Source organism: Lagopus muta, chromosome 6 (assembly GCF_023343835.1).
Source record: "Lagopus muta isolate bLagMut1 chromosome 6, bLagMut1 primary, whole genome shotgun sequence".
NCBI lineage: Eukaryota > Metazoa > Chordata > Aves > Galliformes > Phasianidae > Lagopus > Lagopus muta.
Window position 1 is genome coordinate 35,646,938 of NC_064438.1, and position 24,905 is coordinate 35,671,842.

The following is a 24,905-nucleotide window of genomic DNA, read 5'->3' on the forward strand; positions in this document are numbered from 1 at the left end:
AACATGATTCTAGCCTAAAAATTATTTTAAAATTACATCCTGAAAATTGGATTTATAAATAAAGGGGATCATAGTACAAACGCTTAGAAGTAGTTTCTCTCCACAAAAGAGGTAAAGATCTTTTTTGGTATTTCCACAAGTAAATTCTGAGTCTTAAACTCTCTGGGAAAGATAAACGTGCTATCTAAAGCATTACATATTCTCTCTGTCTCTGTTCCTTTCTCTGTGTATATATTAATTTTATAGATCTTTTTATTGTCTCAACTACACTGGTTGCGTGAGAAGCAGAACAATAGGCCAAGCACTTCCATTTCACACATGCCACCTCTATAATTCAACAAAGAATAGTAAAAGAGATCTATAAACTTGTTATAAATCAGTGCCCTAAACTAAATTAACCATTGAAACAGATTATCATAAAAATAATGTCATAAAAATATTCATCACCTCTGTACTCCAGGTGTGTGTCTGTGCGTATGTGCTTGTGGGTGCCCACGCAAGCAATGCTTTGTGTATGCCAAGGCCAGTGGCAGTGCTAACGGTGTGGCAGGCTCAGTTTCTACTGCCTTGGAGGAGATGACAGGCAGGACTGTGAGGATGAGCTTTAATATCTCTGTGTCTGGGAAAGTAACTCATAAACAGATCCACTAAAATATAATTACTCTACATAACTCACCTTTAGTAGCAGTGAGTCATCTCCACTTGTTAGCAGTGAAGCACTAGTTGTTTTTTTGGTTTTTTTTGGTTCTATTTCTGAGGCACTGTTGGAAAGAAAAAGAAAAGATGAAAGTCAATCAAGATGCAGGCTAAAGGACATACATTTAAGCAATACACAGTTTCGCTAAGGTTGGTTTCCATTCTGCAGTCCTTAAAACTGAACTCCCTAAGTATCTGATTGTTTTACACTTAAGGCTGATGAGAAGGACACAGATGAATATAAGGAGAGAAAATAGTGTGAAGTTTAGCATTGTACTGATGGGGCAGTTGTTCAGGAGCTGGTAGTTTTTTTCCCATCTAGTTGTTACACTCTCTGGAGGAATATACAGGAACAGCAAAGCTAGAGTTGGCTCTTTTGGAGATGATGCTTTCTTTGCCCACCTTCAGCAGCATCTTCTCCCTGAGCTCACATTGCCATTATTTACTTTGTAGTCATCATATGACAACTCACCTGTACCATTAAGATGTTTTCTAACTCAGAATGAGACTTCATAAATTTCTAAGTGTCATACTTCCAGATATAGCAAAAGTCAGAAACACTGAGGTAAAAGTGTTTTTTCATACAATATTGGGATTCTCGTGCAGCCTGCCAGCACCATTAGGCTTTACATCTCACTTTCTCAATCTGCATTTTGACAAGAGGATTCTTTCAACAAAAGCGAGCTGTGTAATCTTCCAGAAAGAGAGTTCAGCTGCTGAAATGGTGGAGCTGGGTCACAGCCACCTGCTATCAATAGGATCTCATCAGTGCTGGGAAGCATCACCTTTGCAAAAACAAGGAAAGGGAGCAGCCACACCCAGGTTATGAGATGGGTTAAAAAAATAGGTACTTTCATTCCTGCTAGTGGGATGGAGAGGGAAATGGGAAGAGCAAGAACCACCTCACAAATAAGAAAGAGAAAGCCTAGGAAAAATACGTAGGACTGAACTGGAGAAGAGGGAGTTATCAAACATGAGAGAAATAAAATCAACTATTTTGAAAGCATGGGTTGTTGTCTCTCCCTGATATAAAGGGCTCATCACCATGGGCCATTCCAGGGAAGAGCCTGTGAGGTCATTCCTAACTGGCAATCTTAGTGCTGGCCAAGAAACCTGAATCACACTGAGGATACTGAATTATTTATCTGCTCACTGGGTTCACGTGTATAGGATCAGCTTGCTTTTTTTCCACAGCCAAATCTTTTTGGTGTGCTGCATGTAGAAGTCTGTATTTTGTTCTGAGTAAGGATACAGTGATGCTGTAAAAATAAGATCACTGCCTAATAAAATTTGCTTTGTTTAAATTAGCTGTATCTTTATTACAAAAAAGCAAAGCACAGTCTATTGTTGTAGGGCTAGGCATGAGAGAGTCGGTGCCAAATTAGGACGGAGGTAAACTGAAGCAGCTGTACAGAGTTGTAACATGAATTTGCTAATACAATTGGCACTGAAGTTAATCCAACCTGTGCAGCAGCTCACTTTTTCACTCTCTATGGGATACAGTGGGATTCACACCATCATTGCTCCCAAAGAGGAAGGACTGTGTATTTTGCTTTTAAATGTCTCAGTCCAGTATAAAAGATAAATTCACCCTTCAAGATAGAACAGTCATCGTATCATTTCAAGTAATCATTGTTAGAAATGCGCCAAGCTGCTAGGCCAGTTAATAACGACACCACATTTTATTTATATGGCTCCCATCTGCTGAAGCCTTCTAGGCAGCACACAAAGGGCTTGATTTTCAGCCAGACTTTAACATAGCCTCTGTTTATATGGATGCAAATAACAGTAGTTGGATGGCTGTGTGCATAAACAGGTCTAACAACTAATCTTTGTGACCACAATGCACAGTTTTATTATTTCATGCAACAAAATCTCCATTTGAAAAATCTCGCTGACAAAGTAAACAAAGCATGACAAAGAACTAAGTTTCTCTGTGAGTTTTTAATGGTTTTAAGCCATTTTACACGTGGCTTATCAGAGGGGGACCATGAAATTCACATCACCACTGTGCCCGTCACACAGAGAGGTCCTTCTGACTGCACACTCCTCAATACAAAGCACAGTCTTCAAAGTTGAAAGAGGTGGATACATGAAGTACTCCTTTTCTCACCACCTCCCCTCTTGCTCTTCATAATCTTTTTCTCCCTAGGCCAAGATGAATAGCCTTTCCTACTCAACCCTCCAGCATCACTTCGCTATTTTCTCTCTCCCTTGCCTCCCTTCTGAGCTCTGTTTCAGCAGTTAGCGCTTTCCTCTCATGTTCTACATAATTTGTTTTTTGATGCAGGGCACTGACTTCTCTCACATTAGCCACCACACTTCACCAGTGTCTGTGCCTGAGCTGTCTCCATGCCTCACGTGGTGCTGTCTCCTACCCACTTGTCATACACCAGCAGTTTTCAGCAATGGATGACAACCCTCGTAGGTGCCTGGTCAGGATAGGTTTCATCTTTTTCTCTATGTGCTAAAGAAATATGAAAATCTGAATACCTTGTCAAGCACAGTGCTTATTGTTTGGAGTACTTCTATCAACTTCACGGCAGTAAGTGCTGTGCCTGGCAGTGCTTGCAGATCTGGGCCTTCAGATAATGGGTGTATTTATGCCATATGCATTGCTTATGTACCAATAGCTGCCAAAGTACTAAACAAACAAATGCTCTCCATAAAGCAATGAGAAAGTAGGACCATAATCTTTGATCAATGAACAGGGATGACAGGTTTAAAAAGACCTCCTCTCTCTTTTATGCAAATTGCTTTTCTAACTGCCTGAATTTCAGCCAGCATGAGGATGCTGGAAGTCTAGAAGAGAAGTTTACTGTGGTTCTTCAGCCTTGTCAGCATCTCCCCAGGGAGCAGGACAACAGGAGTGGGTGATGATGGTGTGAGAAGGGCCCACATCACCCAGCCAGAGCAGAAAGTGAGCAGTAGGCCTCTGCCTAGTACTGACCCCATGTGCAGGAGATGCCAGAGGAGGTTGTCTCTGGTCACAGAGATAGGGATGGCTCAGAGCCATGTGCCAGTCAAGCTTCACCTTCAGGAGGAAGGTCACTGCATGGTGTGATGTACGTCAGAACCTTTGAGATAAATCTGATGGCTGGCAGAGACTTACAGATTAGTGGAGACATCAGTAGGATGTCCAGTTGAGCTGCTTTGAAGAGCATATCTTACTGAGGTTCCCAATCCAAACCTACTTCCTGAGGCATGGTTCATCCAACAAATCCCTCAGTAGGATGCATTAGAGGGACACAATAAAACTAAGGTCTATATGTTGATCTGCAGTGAGAGATTGTCAGGATCTAAATTTTAAACCAGTGTTAAATCTACCTACAAACTCTAAATCTGCACTTGCGTTTCCCTCCATACACCTACATCAGTCAGAAAAAGGACTCAGTGCAATCACATTTTTCAATCAGATACAACCTACTCAATTTAGCCCGATCTTGGCTCCATGCACCGTTCTGGAAGTCCAAAGAGTGACCTTTAAAATCAGTGACCTTGACAAAGACATTAAAAAATGATTAAATTCCATTTAAATCTTTGTTTACTTAAGTGCTACTTTCTTCAAAAATTGAAATATATGTAATTTAATAAGCAGGTTAACTTAATTTGAAAATGAAATTGTGAGACAGTTGTAATACACTAATCCAAGCTGGTTCATGATGTTTCTGAACATCTAGATATGAACAACCGATTTTTAGATTGTTCTGTTGTAATAGCTGCAAGTTAAACCATTGGGTTTTCACATTTTTGAAAGCCGGGCCATAAAAAACACCCTAACCAAAATGTATAAACTACATTATTAATGTGAATCCACTATAATAATATTACTATGAATGGTCTGTGCTACCTGACTAAGAACTATTATTTGTTGATGGAAATACAGAATAAAATTAATGTTGATGACTCAACTAATAACTCCATATTTAAACAGCAAGATTCAAGCAAAGAAACCCGAGGCATTACAAAGCTGGGAAGCATAAACATGCCATTACAATTTTAGGTAGGCAGAATGCAATTATCCAAATTGGATTCTGGCCAGCACTGTGAGTACTACCTCCTCCTACTATTTCTTTTTAAAAAGTTCCCCTGCAAAAGAGATGCCAGCTGTTACGAGAAATTAATCCATCCACTGCTGACACCATCCACCTATTTAATTTTAAGCAGACTTGATTTGTACCAAAGCAGCTTTGATTCCTACCACAATGAAAAGAAGGACACTGGCCAGTCAGTCACCTGTATTTGAAAATGTGCATGCTAATTTTCTCCTTCCTCTTGAATTTTCTGCTGAAAAAATTCAAATTTCCTACCTAAACAGGTGTTTATTTTTTCCTGAAAGAAGTGGCTTCAGAGCTGCATCAGGGTGGTGGACAAGCTGAGAGGATTCACCCTGTCAGTTAAGACATACTGAGACATGGAGGGGAAAAAATGGGTGTATCCTCAGAGGTTCCTACTCCTCCAACCGTCCTCTATACATAAACATCTTTAAGTGGTGTGCTGCTTTTGTGCTCTGCCATTTCCCTTTGCACCCTTCTTCTCAAAGCCACCAGAACCTTTCTCAGGAAGGAATTCTGCAGGTACAGCCAGTAAATAACTGGGCTTATTGAGATAAGCATCAAGACCAGAGGGCATGGGGACTCTCCCTGTGTCAAAACAAGGCTGCAGAGGAGCATTTGCCTTCTGCATCAGCATCTTCCACCACTTCAATATCCAAAAATAAAAGTCCTCAAAAGACAAGTATTCTCTCTATAGTTTATCCTTAAATTAAAGGGCGTTTCATATTCTCTCAGGAAATCAAATATCATCTCACAAAACGACCTCCAATAGCCATACAGAATTCACAAAAGCCATTTCAGCAAAGCACTCAAGCTTGGCTCCACACTACCAAAAACTATGGGTCTGGACACATACTGGAAAAATTGGTCAAACTTAGGCACACATCTAAATGATTGCTGAATAGTGAGAAGATTATTCATGCTTAAAATGCATATTTACATGTTTACTGGTTTTGGATTCAAGACTCACAGAAGAATCACACTGCATCAGTATCGAACTCTGCCAAAAAAAAAAATCTCTATTTCCCCCTTAAATGTCTCCAGAGCTGTTACCAGACCACAGCTATTCCAGAACTAAAAAGGAAAATTTATTCAACAAGCACTATAGCAGGTGGCAGCTGCTAAACAATCTGCCACCAATCAGCAGTTTATGAAAGAGAGTAAAGAATCCAATAATAACTCACAGTCAGGGGAGGAGACACCAAGCCTGCAGTTCTGAAGCTCAGAATTAGACAGAGGCAACTCTGGCAGAATTATTTCCCCTTAAGTCTTCTTAATTGATAAACTTGGCACTCCTCAAATCATACGGACAGCATACCCACAGATGAACCTGGTGCACTGTAAGCTGTAGGATAGATCTGAGAGGCTTCTTAGGAATGCTGGATGGGTGGAAAGTGAGACTGGTGAAAAAACAATTATTTTCGTGGGTTACCTTTACTCATTTCATGCCCTTGGAGAAAATCTATCACTGTGCAAGAACCCTGAATTCTTATGGCATTTAGCCCTTTCCCAGATTAAAGTATGTACGTGAAGATTTCCTCAGAAATCTTCAGTGGTGCCACTCGTGAGGTTAGGCTCACACCTGGAAGATGGAGAAGCTGGCATGCCAGAGCCCCTGAGTCTATCTGTAGGTTTCTACACATATTCATGTTAGGTGCTGTGAGTTTGATATGGTTACTTAAAACCCCAAATTCTGCACACATGAAATTAGACAAAATAAATCTGAGGTTAACTTCTGAGAAAGATTAAGAAAACTTCAGTGAGCCTCACAGCAGCCCTCTTTCTTCTCCAGCTAGATTACAGCACCACCTACAGGTCTTTCCTGATTTAAGACTAGCAGCAGACAAGGTGTTCCGCTATTTGTATTTAGATATCTTTTGGCTTCAGTGGCGTATATAGTGCTGTGACAGACTGTATCATCCAGCTTAGTGTAAACAGAGTAAAATTCCTTTACCCTGGGCTGAGAAAAGTTTCATAACAGATGAGAGACACATTTGCTTCTCTCAAGAAGCAGCAAATTTGCCCTTGGATTTTGGTAGCTTGGTTCTAAAACTGTGTTAGAGAGTTTGTCATTTCAGCTTCATTTTAAATACTCAATTAAATTTGATTTTTGTTATGCAGTTCTGATTAGCACAGTTTAAACTGATTTGCAAGAGAGGAATGTAAAGTGCAGGTGTTAGATTTCAGCTATAAACAAGAAAAAAAGATTTTTACAACAGGAGCACTAACTTAAAATACCACTGCTCATGTTGGACAACATATGTAGAAGCAGTAAGTACAATTGTACCACCAAGATTCATTATACTCATCCTTAGTTGATTGACATAGACTTGAGAACTCTCTACAACATAAGTCCCAGGACAGCTCTGTCTGGAAACTCATTCTGTGAATTACTTGCCACACCAAAAGAAGCTTGATCACTTCTATGCATGTAGAAAAGCCTGAGATAAGCACTGGTTCACTGTGAATAGGGCTGTGGTGAAGTAACATACAGTGTATGTATTAAGGTATTAAAATAGCATCCCCCTAATAATAAATACAGTCATTCTGCCTTCATCCAAACATCAGGCTGAAGCATCAAATCCCAAATAAAAATGTAATCTGGTCATGCACACTGCTCCCTTACACTAAATCCAGTCACTCGAAATCCAGATCATTCTCCAAATAAACAAGATAGGCTACAAAAAAATGCAGATGCAGAAAAAAGATTTTGAGAAAATTTTACTTGCTTTCTGACATTGTGGCTCTCGGGAGGTGAAATGTTATTTGAAGCATTTCTCTGCAGCTAAAAGGAAGGGGCCTTTTTTTTTGTTTGTTTGTTTGTTTTTATTTTTTATGAGGATTGATATTCAAATGCTCTCGTGATGAGTGGGCCTGGAGCTTTAGGACAGTACAGCAAATATCACAAGGCTTGTGATAATACCACAAGAGCTGGAAGCACTGTGTGAATCAGCACACCAATTCTGCTAGAAACTTTCTTTAATCTCTGCTATGAAAATAATTTATATAATAATTTTGCATAATACCTATGTAATTTAGGGAGACTACAGTAGCCATAGATGGTGTCAGTGTTGTTTGCTAGTTACAAAATTCTCCCCCCTCATTCCAAAATAAAGAAAAAGTAAATGAACAGCAGTATGTGTATGTGTCACAATTGCCACTTATGTGAGGATTTTGTTGTCTTAAATGCTGTTGTCTAAAATGCTACTCACTCCACAGAATCAGGAGCAGTAAAGCTGCTGTCTTACTGTTGTGTAACAGTATATACTGCACAGCGATTTCTTGGGATTAATTGCACGTATAAAAACAGATTTCTTTTTAAAAAGTCTGCGTGCAGAGAAGAATCATTAATTTCACTTGAAGTGATTCCCAAACAGGATATGGAGCCTCTAACAGCACTTTGGGCTGTGCCAATTGTTTTGTGCAGGTGTTTAATCCAAGTGCTCAACCGCATGTAGTGAATAGTCATTCTGCAAGTACTGTGTGGAGAGGGAGCTGCACACTGGTGTCACATAGCTGCGAGGGGTTGATTCCTCAAAATCAGCAGAAACCTTGGGAAGCTGCTAATTCTTGTAAACAAGAGCCTGGGTTTTATGGAGCAAAACAGAGCAGAAAACACTGAAGTACACGAGAACCAAACCCCTTCTGCTAAAGCCTCTTTTATTATACTAGAGGAGCACTAAAATCTGCCGTAAACAAGCTGATTGCTCATTTTCAACCTCTTTCTGTGTCTGCAGCCAGGAAAAGCAGCAGCAGCAGCAGCAGCAAGCACTGCTGTGTGAGTTTAGCTGCTGGGATAGCAAACATCTCCTGAAGGTCAACGCTACCCGTATTTTTAGGTTTCATTAGAACTTCCTCATTCACACAGACTTGGAAACAATATATTTAGGATAAAAGCTGAGATGCAATTGTTGTGTGTACAATACCACCCAACCTATGCTAGGCTTTGTAATGCAGTACTTTGATATGAGGCTGCAGACAGATTGGATGGCTCTGAGGTGAAGGAAGGGGAGAGGTCCCAAGGCGCTGCAAAGGGCTTTTGAACCTAGCACGTCTGATCATGGGGAGCTTGATGAAAAGAGATGCTCCTTTAAAAGCCAGTATGGTATCTGTGAAACAGATTGTGCGCTCACTTCTGACTTTCAGGAAAGTAGCTCTGCTGCAGTCGTAGCCAGTGTGAAACAGCTCAGCAGCATCTCACAAGGCCAAGGAGGAGGAGGCAAGGAAAGGCTGCAGCCCACAGCCTTCCAGAACAGCATTGTTTCCAGAAGGACAGCTACTGCATAACTCTACACAGCACTGTCCACAGAGGTCATTTCACAACCTCAGACCTCTCCTGACTTTTCTTCCTAGTCTTTCAATTACAGGGGCACTTGCTAAGCTTTTCCTCCTCTAAGCAACTGAAGCACGACCCAGATAGGGTCCTATAGGACAGACCTGAAATTCACACCAGATAGAAAAGTTGCAAAAAAAAAAAAAAAAAAAAAAAAAAAAAAAAGTGGGAGAACTATTAACTGGTTGTAAAAGTAAGAGATGACATTATTGATAAAAACTAAAAAGGTCAGTCCCAAAAGGTGTGCTATGGCCTCTGGAGAATCTGCACTCCAGTCTGCCTTGATCCAGATCACTAGATCTGTGTTGTATTAAAAATGGAGAAACAAAATAAATGAACTTATTACTAAAGCACATGAAATACAGAAACCAGCACATGGCAGCTGCATGACTGGAAATGCCTGGCAGGCCCAAGATATATGACTGCAGAGGGACCGAACAAGAGCATTCCACCCTACCTTTGAAACCCTGCACCAGACAGCACCTGCTCAGTGCTACCCCCCCTGTGGCAGCATTCTCTTCTGTGCACTGATGCAATTGAGTTTTTCCACAATGCGGGAACAGAAAAACGAATTTCTTCCTCTAAATGAAATGAAGATGGGCCCAGCCATCGCTGGAAGGGAGCAGACGAGCTCAGCCTGCCTTTCACCAGTGAAAATGTAGCTGGCAGAAAGCAAGAAAGCAAGTAATTAATGAATTATTCCAAGACAATTAACAGTCTGAGAGAGATGCTTGCAACAGCTTAATGCTTGCTGTCAAGGGAAGCCAGTACCAAGCTCAGCACTGCCTCACCAACTCACAAAGGGAAACAAGGCAAAAACAGAGGGGAGGGAAATATCAAGGAAGAAAGCATAGCATCTGTGAGCTGTTAATTACAAAGGTGCGCACACTGAAGTAACAAGGATGCTAATAGAGTTTTATTAGGAGACAAGAGAACCATTTTCAGGAGCTTTGTAGGAGAGCCAAAACCCAGTGGGCCCAACATGGAGCTGGCATAAACGGCCCTCTGCTGAAACCCTGGAGCTGCAGGGGTTCCCACACACTCTGTGGTCATATGCCTGCTCTTTGAAATATATTAGCATGTTTCAAGCTATAGCAAGTGTCTTACAGCCTGAGCACTAACTGTAAGTGTGAAGCTCAGTCACCTGAGGTGGGGAGTCATAGCCCCGATTCCACCAAGAGTGGCAGCCGATACACACAGCCTCTGTGGGCAGACACCCAAGTGAGATCAGTACTTTAACTACATATAACAGGAATAAATAAATGGTGAATAATCTGATATCAATCTTACTCTGTCCTTTTTTCATTGTTTTTTTCAGCTTGCTCAAGGCAACATACTTCAAATGCTTCTGTGCAGCACAGTCATTACACATAGAGCCAAGCTGAATTCCCACTTATTAAGGAATATTTAGCACCCTGCCTCTGAAGTTCTCCAATCAATGGAGTCCACACTCTTAATCTCACCTTGCTCCTGCTAACAATGTGGTTACTGCATTGTTGGCCCTAATCTTTAAAGAAAGAGGAAATCAGAGCAGAAACCTCTGGAATGAAATCTCATGTAATGGAAATGTGTTTACAGTGAAACATTCACATGTTGCCATCAAATCATAGCCATGCAATGCAATTTCCAAAAGCTTCTGTAATTACGTAAGTGCCAGAAAATAGGTCTGGGTGGAAGGCTGGTTATTTAACATTTATTGCTACTCCACAGAATGATAGAATCAGAGAATCACAGAATGGCTTGGGTTAGAAGGGACCGCAAGGACCATCAAGTTCCAACCCCTGAGCTGCAGACAGGGTTGCCAACTGCTAGGTCAAGAACTAGATCAGGTTGCCTAGGGCACCATCAACCTGACCAAATACCTCTGAGGATGGAGCATCTACAACCTTTCTGGGCAACTTGTTCCAGCACCTCATCACCTTCTCAGTGAAAAACTTCCCCATGATATCTGATCTAAATCTTCCCTCCTTAAGCTTAAAACCATTCACCCTTGTACAGTCACTATCTACCTGTGTAAAAAGTTGATTTCCCTCATGTTTGTAATCTCCCTTTAAATACTGGAAGGCCATAATGAGGTCTCCCTGCAGCCTTCTCTTCTTCAGACTGAAATGCCCAGCTTCCTCAGGCTTTCTTTGTAAGAGATGTGCTCCAGCTCTGATCATCTTCATGACCCTGCTCTGGACCCTCTCTAAAAGCTCCACATCTTTCCTGTGCTGGGGGTCCCAGACTTGAACTCAGTATTCTAGTCAGGGCCTCACAAGACCAGAATAGAGAGGGACAATCACCCCCCTCTCCCTGCTGACCTTCCCTCTTCTGATGCAGACCATAATATAGTTGGCCCTTCAGGCTGCAAGCGCACACTGCTGGTTCATATAAGGTTTTTCATCAACCAGAATTCCTGAGTACTTCTTAGCAGGGCTGCTCTCAAGGAGTTCTTCTCCCAGTCCATATATATATGGGATTACTTTGACCCAATTGCAAAACCTTGTACTTTGCTTTGTTGAACCTCATTAGATTCACATGGGCTCACCTTTCAAGTTTATCAAGGTCCCTCTGGATGGCATTCCTTCCTTCCTTCTGCCATATAAACTGCATCACTCAGCTTAGCATCATCAGCAAACTTGCTGAGAGTGCACTCAATCACCTATGTAACTGATAAAGATGTTAAAGAGTGCTGATATGGTTCTGAGAAAGTACTGCCTCATGGATAAAGTGTTTTAGCCAACATCCTACCTGCTGATAGGTGAATCACAGCAATCTCGTCACCAGTAGTATCACAAGTCTGCATATGGAATCGTGTAATCATGTCTGCATCTGCAAATCCTCTGCATGTGATGGTCCCACAGCAGAGATTGAAAGTTATTCAGTAGGAAGGGTTGTAGGATTCAGCCCCCAAGACAGGAGTTCAGGCAATTGAAGACTTATGTGCACAGGTGCTTCCATTTTTGTTAAGAAACACCATTAAGATATTTGCTTCTGACTTGTCCTCTGAATTAAAATTCAATGTGAATAAACCCAGCTCCACCTCTTTCAGGTCTAATGACTATCATGACACCCAGTAGCAACTTTGTTCTACAGGATATTATCAGCTTAGTTTATGTAGACAAATCTGTACTATAATAAATGCTAAAGTCCTAATGGAATTGCAGGTCCTTGAGTACCACCCATGTATGAATGAAATGACTAAGGAGTGGCTCAGATCTGTACTGCAGAGAGGGCACAGGATACTCTGGCACAGAGTGCATTAGTGCCAAATGGCAGCATCTGAAAATGCAATATAGACTCAAAGAATATTCTCTTAAGTGTTTTGTTGCATGTAAATGTTGAAAATCTCACATCAGTTACTCTCTCCTGAACAAGAATATCCATAAAAAGCCATTGGTGCTTGGCTCTTGGTCATCACATGATTTTCATAGGCAATGCAGGGGATAGCTACTAAGCAAGCCTGAAATCATTGTGTCCCCTTCAGCATTGGCCAGAAACACGCCCATCAGTTCAGACAGCTTCTGCCAAAATCATCTTCCATCAAGACCACTCTTTCAGGATAGTGTAGTAGCAACCTTCAAATCCAGTGTATTCAACAACAGAGCCTGGAATCTACATTAAAAATTGAAGATTTTTGATCTAAATACTAATACGGATGCATCAGAGGCAATTCCTAATTCACAGCCTGAAGAAATAAGGCAGAAAAAGACTGTGACGTAAAGAGGCAGCCCAACTCAATCTGATCACAAAATAAATGAAGAAACAGGAATAAAAGTGCTATAGCCCACCCTGTCTACTGTGCTATCCAAGGAGCTTTTATTTTTTGTTAATTGTTTGGTAATTATTTCTGCATGCTGGAGAAAACAAAAAGGTGAAGACAAACAAGCCCCCACAGAGTTAGAAACCACCTCTGCTGCAACACAGACTGAAATCAGTTGAGTTGGCAGCCAAAAGGGTTCCCAGGAGAGGGAGCAGAGCTTGTTGCAGTTATAAGAAAAGGGTCAGTTGGTTTCTAAAGCAACCAAGAAGACTCTGGATGCATAACAGAGGCAAGGCTTGAGACATCAACTTGGAGAAAATTGCACCATGAAAGTGCATCCACACGAGCAGGCTGTGCACTAACAGGTCACCACCACCTGCAAGCATGAAGTGACTGAGACACATCTGCCCAGGCCTAAACTTGATGCTTTCAGGATAGGACTGCTACTAGTCCTCCATACTGTTGCAGCTTCACAGTTCCTTAAAATCAAGTTTGACTTGGTTTAAATTAATTTAACCCTTTGACCCTGGAAATTAACCAGCAAATCTAACCACTCCTGTTATCGCTATTGTCTATCATATTTTTCTCCCGAATGCTTCTCAGACTGATACCTGAATAGATTCTTGCTGTACTTTGCACTCAGTCACATCTTACATTTTTACAGAGTTTGTATAATTGGGAGTCAATGGCAGGGAAAGGGAGCTAGGTCCTCATAAAAGAAGTATGGATAATGAGGATGCTCCTGTAATTAACATCTTTCACTGCAGTTTTTTGGTTTATAATGGAATAATCCACTCCACTTCATTGTCATAACAACACAATAATATGTTCATATGTCCTGGTTCCATAGGGGTAATTTCCATTTTCAGCCTCATTATTACAATCTTTGCAACACCATCTCAAGTACCACTGAAATCCCACTCCTCTGTACAGAAGAGCAAGTGTCTGGTGGACGGACTGTGTGCTTGGGTGGATAGCATTCAAAATGTTTTAAGGACCATGTGAACCATGGGAATATACATATTATCAAAGCTGCTCTGGCTCATTGTAGATGCTGATCCAATTTTCACAATAAGCTCACCTCAGACATGAAATTCCAGAAAATATCCTCTGTTGTGAGTTCTTCTGTCACATCAAGTCACAGGTCAATGAAAGAGATGCAACCTCAAAATTAAAAAAAAAAAAATAGTTCAAAATAGTGTTTAAATACGAAGCAAAGGAAGCTGTGTTTATGCTAATACAAAGCCTGTATTATTCAACATTTTTCTCCAGCTGGGTAGCCCTGCTTAGTATTAATTCTGCTGGCTTTCAAGTATGATTGTGTTAGATGCTGCTCTGCAGATCTAAGATATAGAGCTGCAACCACAGGAGAAATATACATTGTGCTCCCATACCATTCATTTCATTGCAGAACCGTAACAACTACTATGTCACCACTAATTCTGTTTTTTCTGGCCAGAATCTTTATGTTATGGATGAGACTGTACTTATTTATTTTTTGTGACTTGGTAAGGTAGATAATACTTCACACAGGTCTCTTGCTCATAGACATATGAGCAGAGAACAAGCATATTTTGAAAACATCACTGTTGTTTTCACTGAGCATAAATGACTGAATTGCAGTTCATGGCCACGGTAAGGTACAGGCAACCAAAATAGCGATGGAGAGCTTTCATTAGGTAAAATATAGCTGAAATAAAATTCATAAATGTTTAACATACCCATTACAGGTGAGGAAGATCCTGAAGAATTTCTCCAAGAAGTGGAGAAACATGTACTGAAACAGAGCTGTGATTTGGTTTAATTTAATGTCACTCCTGCATTATTCATGCTGCCAGAGTCAAGACAAAATATTTGCCTACATGCTTCCAGGAGCCAGGAAGAGCTCAGTAGCTGTTGGCCAACAGTAGAAGTTTCCCTCTTCACAGCAATGCCCTGGTAGGAATGAGAGTGTGTTTGCAGGCAACATGCACTTTATTTGCTTCTAAATATGCACAGTCCAGAACTGCACTTGATTTGCAGGTCAGTTTCCCATTTTCAGATTCCCTCCAGCTGCCCGTGCAGTGCTTTCTAACAAGTCTTCAGTTGCACACTAGTCTAACCAAAATGAAAGACTTGCACCATGAAATAACCTCAGTGTTAGTACAATCAACTTCTTGTTCATCTTTGTATCTCCTTTTTATGGAAAAAGCACAAAATAAATAAAAGCACATAGTCAAATTAATTTTCATGCCTGTCTTCACTTTCATTTGTTGGATAAGAATTATGGACATGATGTGTTGATGGAGATATGAACAGAGAAATAGAAAGAATACAAATAAGACCTAAATTCCATCAATATTCAATTCAGTTTGTAATGTGGTCATTAAAGGCCACAGTAAGGAGTGAGTGTTGTGGAACAGAAGGAGAAGTTGTTTGGTTGTTTGTTTGGTTTTTTGGCAGTTGCACCTGCTGTAAATTCAGTATTCAAGAAATTAATCTAAATTATCTTCACCTGCCATTTTTCCTGGTTTACAGTCATGTATCTTGCAACATGCAGTGTATTCTCAGGCCAAAGAATCCAGATACACTTTCATAATTTCTAAGGTCTCCAGCGTTGACTTGGCACTATTTCCTCTAAAATCCAACTTCCACTTGCCATCAAAGTGGACAGGGTCAGCTAGCACCAAATGCTGATTTTAATGCACCTATAGCACACCAAATATAAAATTACTTATTTATCATCCTTGTATGGTCATGCATTTGGTCTCATATTCTCAGAAATGGGTACTTTTTCTCAATCCTAGCCACTGCCATATGACTTAATGCAAGATCCAAGTGTATATTTCTTTCCTTTTCCTCACCTTCACCACAGTATTGTCCTTTCAACAAGCCTCACAAAATAACTTTCCTAGCCGTGCCATATAAAGTGTATTCCCTCTGAAGGCACATTGGTGACTTTTATCAGAGCACAATTCCATGTATTTTTTTGTGATCTGAGCTCTTAAAATCTCCAGGAACTTGTCTGCAACCAAAGTCAAATTTAGTAGACTATTATTTCCTATTACTGTAGTGCTTCTTTCATAGACTAAGATAATGCTAGTTTCCTTTGTGTCCATTTATACCCATCTGACTCCCTGCAGAACTATTAAATTCATTCAGTATTCTTCAGTGGAAAAACCTAGTGCTAACATATCCCTCCTGCTTGTTAAAGACAACCCAGAAACCAACTAATCTGAAATCATGTACTCTAAGTGCTATAGATATGGACTTTTTTTGTAATGTCCCAAAAAAAAGCACAGGCCTATTATAGGTTTTCTCTGGACTCCATTTGAACTAAATTATAACATTTGAGAAATTTACACTCCAGGTTTTAAGAATTTCTACTGATGGGAAATCCATTACAACGTACATTAATTGTCAGTTATTTTGATTTGAATTTGGCTAACCAGTTTTGTCTTATAGACTGTGATCTGGTTAACATTAAACTTTCCTCCAGAGTAGTTAAACAGATGCTTACACATAGGGCTCATTTCTGAACATGTCCACTTTCTTATACCCCTTCTGGGTAGTAGCACTCAGTAGGGGACATGACCACCATCACAGCTGCACTGGCAGAAGGATGCTGCTGCTTAAGGACTGAGGTATGGCACAGTGTTGCTTTGGAATTCACATTACACAGAGTACTCATCACTGTTCCTTAACCCCTACTAGCTATTTGAGCCAAAAGAAAGTCGATAAAAAATCCATTACTAAGTAACCAAACCTTCTTTCTAGGTCTTTCTTTTAAGTTTCCACTCTGGGTTTGCATAGTCTTGTAAAATCCTCCTTCCTACTAGCAAAAAGAAAGTTCCAGCTATTCTGAATGCTAACACTACAGTGTTGTTAGTGATTACTGATGGTAATTACTCTGATCCCATCTTGCTCTAGTCATTGTAAACATTTATGATTCACACAAATGAGTGCAAGGCGTGATCCCTACTCTTATAACCCTAGTCCAGCATCACAGCCCCTCACTGATGTGGCAGGATGGCAAACAGAAATCAAGAACAAAACAGACATCACAGCATTTTTACCTGAAGCTTGTGTAAAACTCCACAGTATGTAATTAGGTTTAAAGCATCACGTATTATGTGTCAATACTTCTTGTACTGTTAGGGCCCTATTTCTGCCAGATGTGAAGTTCAGAAATGAATAATAATGTTAAGCAGCATATATAGCAACTAAAACACATAATGGCATAAGATATATTTTGCAGTTAAAATAGTTTATTTAAAACAGTGGAGTGTGAGGCTAGAGGGCAGGAATGGGTTTTCTTCATGCAGGATGTATGAGGATGGTAGAACTGCTCAGTGGGAAGCAACCTGTTCCATTACATCCAATGAAAGGGACACCTGACTTTTCAGTTCCCCTTGGCAGAGGGGCAGTGCAGGCGTTCTCTGGCCAGCCAGATGTTCAGAGCACAGGGAAAGGAGAGGTTGGACGAGACATAACTTACAAAGTTCCAGCTTTGAAGCACATCTGCCAGGAGGATGAGGAAAAGTGCAAAGTAGATATTTGTACCTACTGTGTCCTCTTCTGCTCTGTAATGTCAATTTGAGGAGATGAATCCCTCTCACAGGAAAGCAGTATGACTGATGCTGCCCTTAAGAAAAATGCTTTCACTGCAAGTCCTACTTGTGCCCTCAGCTTTGCCACCATAACTCTGCCTTGGCACAGGCAGCACCTGCTGCCTGCACATGATGGGGCAGCTCACAGCCCACACTATCTTTGTGAAGGCCATTAGCAACAGGATGGCCACTGTGGGGTGGCAGCAGGCCAGGACGTGCTTCCTGGGCATGAAGGGTTTGGCTGAGCAGCAGTAATTCAGCAGAGCTTAAGCCAAGATATGTTTCCAGGCTCAAAAACTGGCCTGGCAATCCTGAATCAAAAAAAGAAACATCAGAACTTTCTCAGACCAGAAATAAAGCAAGGCCTTCATGGGCAAAACCACAGAAAACTTCTTCATTCTGTCTTGCTCCTTTTGACCCAGCAAATCTAGATGGTACCATCCACATTCAAAAGAGCACGATGAAGTATTAAATTAACCATTAGCTTCAATTTATGACAAATCCTTTGTTGAACTTTAATACTTTATGCAAAGAGAGAGATGTTTGCTCTTGGCTTTTTGTGTGCACGTCTTTTGTTTTTTTTAATTAGCTGCTGTTTTTGCTATGCCGCATGCTTAGTAGGAAGCCTGGCTTTTACCCATCTTTCTCCTAAAATGCAACCAATGTAACAGGACTCATACAATCAACTGCAATGGATCTGATCCTTAAAAATATCATTTGAGAAAGCAGGTGTCTTCCGGCAAGAGCAGAGCTCCACAGATGGGTGAGACGATTAAGTGGAACAGGAAGTGCTATCTTGCACTACAGAAAGCTGCACTGACAGATTGATAATTGTACTATTCTCATGAGAAAAGCAAGGTCATTATTAAATGGATGGAAACTGTTGTTCATAAAAGACAGAAGTACAAACGTAAACCCCTTTTTACTGCCATGTTAAACTTATCATAAAACAAAGAACTGTGAGCAAGAAGTTGTTCATTCTTCCTCCACGACACAAGGCCATTTAAAGCAGATATGTTCATTGCTAGTATATTAATTCAAAACTGTACACTCAAAAAGTGATCAAAATATTCCTCCTCCTCAAGTCCATAAGTTCCAGTGAAATCCCTTGCACTCCAGTGCAGGGTAAACTTACTTGAGGACCTGGAAGAAATGCCTACATGTAAGGTATCTAACATTTTTCCTTATAAAACAAGAGAGATGTAGGGGTAGAGAGAGAGGGAGGGGGAGTGGTGGTGGGGGTCTTTCTTCCTGAAAAAAATTTGCATGCAGTTATTACTTGCAGTAGCCCTGTGACATCTGTTTTGAAGAAAAATAACTGTCTCTGAAAAATTTCTTTGCGCTTCACTTGGATAGTAGCTGAAAAGAAAAAAAAGAAACCTTCTCCATTCTCTGACTTCTTTCTTTTTTTTTTTTTTTTAACAATAACAGCAATGCAAGCAAATATGCAAACAGACAAGCAAGCACCTCAATTTTGCCAAAAATGTCAAGAAGCTGCTGCAGTACTTGAAAAAAGTGATATGGAGATAGAGACTAGCTCTTGCTGCAAAATATGTGCTGGCAGAAACATGGGAAACCAGCAAAAAGATTATATTAATCTTCCCAAACTGTACCGAACATCACCAAAACATGACATTAACCCTCGCAGTCCCATCCATTACTAGGACAACAGGATTTCCTGCTGTCATTAATTTTTCACTGCAAGTGGTAGTGATGTCTGCTGAAATGCTTAAGGAGATGGATGGAAATCCTGCAGATGACAGAGAAAAGAGAATTCATAGAGCCACATGGTACTTAGAATTTAACACTTTTTTTTCCCAACAAAGCCAGAAAGTTTTATTAAAACATTGTTTTCAGACTTAATCACTGAGAAGCATCAGTTCAATTTGCTACATGTTTGGAAATTCAACCTCATTCCCACAGGGATACATATGTGAGGACATAGTCTTGAACTAGCATTCCTCCACAGGAATCTGCCTCAGTCTATGTACAGCCTAGGAAATTAAAATCAAAGTAGGAAATGCCTCTTCGACAATGGCCAGCTGGTTTTCAAACGTAGAATTAGCAAAAAACATAAGTTCCTCAATAACAACAAAAAGTAAAAAGCAGGAACAATCCTCGAAACACTGAAGATTTTGCGAATTGTAACCAGACAAGAGACTCATGGAAAAATCCAAGGTATGAATATGGGTATGAAGGCAGCAGCTGTCATTTATGGATCCACACTTTTTCCTCCAAAGTTTCCTATCACTCCTTCAGTCTTCCAGATATCTACCATCCCAGAGCCCTTACTGTGCACTATACTTAATTTAGTGTTTTGTAATAAATTTAGGATACTGAATCAACAGTTTAGAGTTAGAATATATTGAATTTCTCTGCAAGGAAGGACTCGTACAGGCACATGCAGGCCAGCTGACACAGTGCTATGTTTTGACCCTGAAAAGATTCTGCTTTAGTAGAAAACCATCCCCCATACCTTGTTTCCAATGTGAACTGTTTCAAGTGGCCTCAAAACTTGTAGACATTGGGAAAGGATCACCACACGCTTAACATGTCTCCCCACTGCGTTCTTTGCGCATCTCTTGCAAGGTACACCAGAGATTGGACAGCAGGCTGGACAGCATTTGTGCACAACTTTAAAACTGACCTTGTATGACGTGCTATTTGTTGCATACAGTAATACTCAGTCATAAAATATCTGAAGATATCCAGACACAAAACCCAGGCCTTGGCTTACAGTAATCATAAATGTGCCATTAAAAGTAATAGGCAAGAATAACAATAAAGTTCACTCACCATGCTTTCTATTCAAGTGTACTTCTCTAAGTAGAAATACACCCTTCTCAAATGCCTGAAATTGCATCACTACAAATCCTACCTGTTTCTTATATTAGCCATGCAAACAGTTATTCTAGAGAACATTCTCTTCTGAAACTGGATCTGAATTACTTTGTGTTCACAGGGAACTACAGGAAAGGATAAATTCCTTTAAGTCCTACAGAAAACTCAGTTGTATAATTTTCTTGCCTCTATGGCTTTCCCATAGCACAGTATAGGGAAAATGCACTTTCTGTGTTATTCAAATAAGTGCTGATTAGGATGTTGTCTTTCATGTGAAGAGAAATTAATACAAAGGAAATTAACTTTAGTTAGTCAGTAGTTAATTACATATTTTAGTTAGTTAAACAAATTCCCCTAGAAAGACGAACAGGTAGAGACAGACTGACCTTGAAGAGTTACACCATTATCCACTGTGGTAGCCAGTAGAAAACAAAAATATTTTAGAGGCACCTGGCACATTATGTCTCACAAATTAAATTCTCATTTATCTATATACACCAAACAGTACCTATTCATCGCCTTCACTTAAAAACACATTGCCCTTCTCTCTAGCCTTGTTAATTTCGAAGTGCTAATTATATTTATGCTCATAAATGTATCTGTTTAGCATGCATGACTAGATCATCCCTCCATATCCATTATCTATTGCACATTCCAACATGTTTACCCACTGCTTTTGTTTTGCTTTGTTTTGTTTGGATCTATTTCTATCAGTTTAAAGGAGTAAGCTTATGAATTTAAGTTTCCCATTTTGATTTTCTGTGGCTGGACTCTCAGGCTTAGTGCTTTTGTAAACACCTTTGTCTCCTGCTGGGAGACATAAATGTTTTCAGATTATGTCGTAAGATTATGGATGAGCAGAATAGGAAAAAGTATTCTGAAAAGCAGCACTTAAGGCCGTTTATCGGGTCTTTCCCCAGTAGCAGAGAAATTTTCCCTTCTCAGCTGTGGCTCTTCTCCCACAGGGCACAGAAGCATTTGCCTTTTCTACTCCCAGCACTGCACAGCAGCAGCTCCATTTTCACTGTCTATCACTACCGTTACTTCCTGAATTTCCTCAGCTACCATGGGCTTTTTAGGGGAGGAACAACAGAAGGTAAATATTTCCTCTTTCTTGTTCCCAAATTCCCAGTCTCAAAGCACGGTTTTCACACAATACACTCCATCTTTTGCGTTTTCAATGTGGTCTGCAACTTCATGACTAGGGTTTGTTGCCATAAAGGACATTCATCCCATAAAAAAACCTGAGATTTTGACAGCTGCTTCTATTTCAAAATAGGTTTAAAAAGATTTGTTTTAGCAGTAAAGAGTGCTTTGAAAGAATCTCTACGTTTTGTTCCTTTTCCCTCTTCCCTATTATAATTCTCCCTGATTTTGGCACACTGAATTAAATCAAATTAAGGAGTCCAACTTAGTTTGAGGCTCTACAGTGCACACTATGTATCAGCTGCTGCTACACCATCTCACTGAAGTTAAACCTTAGTTTACCTTGGGCTCCTGAATAGCTCTGGCTTGTCCCTTTTCCCCTCTGACACTCAGTCCTCAAGCATTACACAACACAAAAGCCTGTGGAAGTGCCTTCCAGCACAATTTCTACCAGAAAGCTCTGTGCAGCATAGCAAATGCACCACAAGGTCTAGGTTCAGAGCAAAGTTGGTGCACAGTAGCCACAAATTTCCACCACCACAGGCCATTGCAGCTACTCTGTGGGACAAAGATTAATGCTGACTTGATCCTAAAGCCACCCAATTTGATCTGCATTAAGTCTATTTTTAATAAAACTAATTCCACTCAATGAGAAGCAGAACCTACCCTCCACTTTCTCTATGAAAAATCTGACTATGCAAAATGTGCATTTTTCTACTGAGATTAATAGAAGTGAAAATTTCCCAGTGAGGAACCAGTAGGTTCAAAACTGATATTTTCTCAAGAAAAAATACAAGCTGGTTTAAATTACCTTTAATGTATGTCATTGAAGCTACCAAAACATAACACAGCTCACAAACAGTGAAAAAAGATTAAAAAATATATAGTTAAACAAAAACAAATATTTCATATATTTATGTAGCTTTTAAGTGCTGCAGAAATGACCTAATAGGAAGGAGAATACAGCTCTCGTTACTGAGGCTTGTTTTACTGCCACTAAAGAGAGGTGACTCCCATCCCATGTGGAAGCACCCAAAGCTCTCTCAGCTGCACAGTGCAAAGGCAAACAATGCAGGCTGCTGGTGAGCTTACATGACACCGACTCAATGATTTGCTTCAGCATGGGATCTGCAGTGATGTTTCATTCACTCTCACACCGGCAATCATTATCTGCATGTGGATGCTGAGCTCACCTTGGTGTGAGCGTTGAAATCAAGGTCAAGGAAGCAAGTAAAACTCCCTCATTTATCCCATGGAACAGTTATTCTATTCTGCAATAACTCGGGTTAACAAATAACGTAATAAAGATTGGCGTGCTGCCAGGATAACTGAATTGATTCTTACACTGCACAGCACAAATCTTTTGATCTCCCCATAAAGAATGGGAAATTATAGCCACAGTGGATACCTCACAGGAAAAGCAAATAAAAATGAAATGAACATTTCTAGCAGTTTTGACCTTGCTTTGGGGAATACTGCTTTAAATTTGATTGCCCTGCCCACTTATTATTTCACAAGAAGACACAAGCAAGTCACAAAGACAGTTTTTAGTATTCTCTTTGATGAGTAGAAAACTGTATAGTCTTTTCCCACCCACTTTTTTTTTTTTTTTTTTTCCTTTTGGGTTCGTATCCTCAACAGAAAAGATTTTACCCACGCTTTGATTTGATTTTCAAGATTTCTGGTGGGAAATTCTTACAGCAGATATTTTGCTTCCATTGGGGTTTATGGTGCTATTCTGTCTAATTATTTCTGGCATTTTGCCCATCAAATTGTGAGTTTCTTCAAAGGAATGAAATGACAGGAGGTCTCCTTTAGAGCAATCATGGACAGGGTTTGAATTTTGTTGTCTTGGAAACAAGCTAGTTCTTGTCATTGAATATATTCATAAAATAATGGTTGAAACATCACTGATAATAATGGGCTCTTTCCTTGTCAAAATTCATGTTCTGGGGACTTTGCTGCAAGGGGCTCTGTCAAAGAGATTTCACACGTGTTGAAGCTAATTTCAGCATTTCAGTTGAAAACCACCAGTACAGGTGTCTGCCCACCTGCAGCCACCTCTGCCCATGGGGGTAGGGAGAGCCCCGTCATCCACACTGCAGCACTTTGGTCCTGGCTCATCACGTGTCCACAGCACAGGCACATCCCTTCCTGTCCCCAATTTGCCAGAGCTGCTGCACCAGATGGCTCTGAATCATGATCCTGGCACCCAGCATGGATAACTTTGTCTGTGTTGTGTCGATTAGGTAGAAAATATATTTTTCTCCCTGACTGCTGATATAAATCCCACGGTTCAGGGTATTTACACTCTGTGCCAGGGGTCTTACCAGGTTCTCAGCAGGTGCTTCACTTTTCAAACAGATGGATATTGATTGATGAGTAAAATCCAGAGGCAGAGGTAGGGTTTTTCAGGAAGGCTATTCAAATCAGGAACTTGCTATCACTCTTTGAGCTTCTGTATCAATCAATCCACCTTTGGTTTCGTTTTTTTTCATATATATTTAAAGCCAAGAAAAAAGCCCTGCATCAAGCTGCTGCTGGCTTCTGAATCATGTGAATTAAGCTGGGAGCTGCACATCCTCCTCCTTGCCAACCCTGAGCCTTCTCGCGTGTGTCTGTCTGTGCATGCTTGTGCATCCACGTGCAAACATATATCAGGAGGAAGCTGTAAAAAGTCACCAGTGAGGCTAAGCTATAAAAACCTCCCATTCTGTCCACTTTTCCAAGAACCGTTTGGCTGGCTATAGTAAACCTGAGGGACATTTCAGAAAATTAAAACTCTAAATTATTACTGATGAGACTCGCCATAATGGATCTGCAGTGTGAATCTTACTAGCAGTTTTACAGATTTTTTTCTGTTCTTCTCAAATCACTACATAATGATACTCAATACTCAAATGTCTAACAAGGCCATTTAACATAGCCTGCAGAAGAGGATTCTCCTGTGAAATTTTACTACAGCCTCTTTAGCACAAAGCTTTCTCAGATTATTAGTAATTTGCATTAGGTCTATTTAATTTTGAAGAGTGCCAGTTCAGTGACCACATGCATATTAGAGCTAGCAAGTGCATGTATCTAAAAAGTTACCAAAAGGTCACAGGAATTCTACAAGACATTTGGGATTTTGAAATTCTCTCTCCAATGCAGCAAGCATGACCAGCACGAACCACTTCAGGAGGCCACAGCCTTTCATCGGAGGCACAGAGGGTGCCAGTTTTAGCCACGTGATGCTCACATCCCTGCCAGCAGCACGCTTTTCTGTTGTGTGCAAAAGGCTTTTAGCAAAATTTCCCAGTTTCACCTGTGAAAGAATAGCCCAATGACTGCAGAATTCCTCCCAGGCAATCTGGAGGGAAAGCACTGTTTTTCCTTTAAACACTGGCAAACAGCTAGAGCCATCTCTCTGCAAACAAGAAACATGTGGATAGCTGCTGTGACACACACCACTACAGAATTATGAGTCACCAGAGAAACTCCACAGCACTTGAAGGCAATGC

At 40.4% G+C, this 24,905-nt stretch overlaps 1 long non-coding RNA gene across 2 annotated transcripts in view; it reads right to left on the reverse strand.

Moving 5' to 3' along the window:
- LOC125694560 (uncharacterized) overlaps positions 1–24,905 on the reverse strand; it is a 121,870-nt gene that overhangs the window by 71,571 nt on the left and 25,394 nt on the right. For both annotated transcript variants that reach the window (XR_007377604.1, XR_007377603.1), the window contains exons 2-3: positions 13,911–13,993; positions 677–761 (exon numbers count right to left, since the gene is read on the reverse strand). This is a non-coding gene — a long non-coding RNA (uncharacterized LOC125694560). The remainder of the gene's footprint in view (positions 1–676; positions 762–13,910; positions 13,994–24,905) is intronic.